This window comes from Psammomys obesus, unplaced genomic scaffold (genome assembly GCF_907164565.1).
Source record: "Psammomys obesus unplaced genomic scaffold, mPsaObe1.curated_primary_1811, whole genome shotgun sequence".
NCBI classification, from domain to species: domain Eukaryota; kingdom Metazoa; phylum Chordata; class Mammalia; order Rodentia; family Muridae; genus Psammomys; species Psammomys obesus.
Window position 1 is genome coordinate 17,732,808 of NW_026596166.1, and position 2,671 is coordinate 17,735,478.

Genomic DNA, 2,671 nt, shown 5'->3' on the forward strand with positions numbered 1-2,671 from the left:
CTCCAAAGACTTTGAAAAAAAAATAATTTGATTCTTGAAAAGTATGCTGTGTCAGGAAAAGAATTTTTCATTTGTTATCTCGTTTTATTACATCTAATTCCAAGCTACTACACTCAATGCATTTTTGTTCAAATAAAGTTTACAATAGTTTTGTGTCACTAAAATAAATTACTTCAAAGGAGATGTTATTTGCGGTGTATATATTTCGCTGTTGTTCTTCTTTTTATATCTGTAAAATTCTACTAAAGAAAGCATTTCTTTTAAGTGTTGGATTATATTTCTAATTAAAATACATTCACACAGCAAAGAATTAATGAAGGGTAATATATTAATACAAATTTAATTATGGTAATTGAATGCCATTGTCTTTTCTAAGTGTTTTCTAGAGTCATAGTGAAAAGAAAAGATTAATATTTGCTTGTAATGTTCAGTCAATTAATGAATCTATTTATGTGACTAGCCAAGATTCATTGTAGATTTATAGATTAAATTATTCTTGAATTTATAATACAAATTTGACATAGATGTCATATTATGCAGTGGATGAAACTACAAAAATATATTTTATGATGTAATAAATTCATAAATATGCGATTTTTAGCTTAATTACATTAATGTGTTTAAAGTCAATCACAAGTGAATTTTATTTATATTATACTAAAATGATATTTAATGAGAAAATTTTAAATGGTTTGCAATTCCTGAATAAAAGTCAGCAATGAAAATAAGTGAATGAAAAAGTGATTTTTATGTATCCATTGTAAGGTTATGTCTTTCTATGTTGACTATTCTCTCCTACTGTAAGTATTATACATAATAAAAATGCTGTTTTTCACAGTGAGAATTCATAGCTCATTGATAATCTCATATATTTTGTACTGTATAATCCATGCCAAGGACTTTATCCAATATAAGAAATGCTTGCGAGCAAATAATTTTCAATTTTACTTCTAATTTCTCATATTTTGCTCAGGAAATGTAAATTATTGCATAGCAAAACTAAAGCTTGAACTTATGCAAAACATTATATTATTTTGAGTGAATATAATTTACTACAATTATAGTACCTAAAATAAAGTTGTTGAAAAGGGATTTTACATCATGGCAAACATGGAAACTGATGACCTATAAATTGAAATGTCCTTAGAGCAAGAATGATGATTCATAGCTATAATTTGTCCTTTTGCAGGAGATGCCAGAAAAGAGCATGAGTTCAAGGCTACCCTGGACTGTGTATTGGGTTTGAAGTCAGCCGGAGTTCATGGGGACCTGACTCAAAATAACAACTAAGAATAAACAGACAAATAAACAAATAGAAGAGCCCTTATAATTTATTAATGCATGTATCTAAAAAGCATGGGAATGTATTAAGTTGGAGTATCAGTGTCAGAAAAGACACTTGTGTCCAGATTTTTGGTTCTGTTGCTCTACTTGTGGAGCTCCTGTCCCCTCTAGATCTTTCTATCTTCCCTTTCTTTCATAAGATTCCCTGTGCTCTGCCCAAAATCTGACAATGAGTCTCACATCAGTTTTGATAATAACCTTATGTCTGAGATAGGGCTAATATCCAGGATATAATAAGTAAAGAAGTTAAAAACAAACATTAATCCAATTAAAAATTGGGTACAGGTATCTCCGGAGTCCTCCTCTGTGGTCTAGCAGGACTGCTCCTCCCTGTGGGGGTGGGGAGGTCAAAGAGTCTGCCATTGAGGAGGACTCTGGAGATATCTGATAAAACAGGCTCACATGAAAGGGGAGGAGGTCCTCCCCAATTGGTGAACTTGGAAAGGGGCAGGGAGGAGATGAGGGAGGGAGGGTGGGATTTGGAGGGAATAAGGGAGCTGGATACACCTGGGATACAGAGTTAATAAAATGTAACTAATAATAAAAAAATAAAGTTAAATTTAAAAAAATAAAATTGGCTACAAAGCTAAAGAGATTTCTCAATGAGGAATATCAAATGGTGAAGAAACACTTTAAGAAATGCTCAAGGGTTTTTTCCTCCTCTTCAGATCCAGCACCATAGTCATCATGAATGACACAGTGACCATACAGATCTAGAAGTTCCTGGCATACTGCTTTAGAGGAAAGAGATGGTCATCAATGACCTTCACCCTGGGAAGGCAATAGTACCAAAGACAGAAATATGGGAAAAGCTGGCCGAAATCTACAAAATCACACCAGATGTCATCTTTATATTTGGATTCAGAACCCTATTTGGTGGAGGCAAGACAACTGACTTCTGCGTGATCTATAATTCTTTAGATTTTGCAAAGAAGAATGAGCCTAAGCACAGACTTGCAAGACATGGCCTTAATGAAAAGAAAAAGACCTCTTGAAAACAACCAAAGGCACAAAAGAACATAGTGAAGTAGGTTAGAGGGACTGCAAAGGCCAATGTTATTTCTGGCAAAAAGCCAAAGGAATAGATCTGCTGTGACATGCATATTTTCTTTTTTTTTAAATTTTTATATTAATTATAGTTTATTCACTTTGTATCCCAGCTGTAACCCCCTCCTCTAAGAGGACAAATAAACTAAAAAGCTTATGTGTCAAAAAAAAATAAATAAAAAAGAAAGAAAGAAAAGAAATGTTTAGTGTCCTTAGCAATCAGGGAAATGCAAATCAAGACAAATCTGAGATTCCATCTCACACCCATCAGAATGGCTAA

At 32.9% G+C, this 2,671-nt stretch overlaps 1 pseudogene; it reads left to right on the plus strand.

The window, feature by feature from the left end:
• Positions 1–2,031: 2,031 nt before the first annotated feature.
• LOC129667774 (40S ribosomal protein S24-like) lies at positions 2,032–2,429 on the plus strand (annotated as a pseudogene).
• Positions 2,430–2,671: the final 242 nt, after the last annotated feature.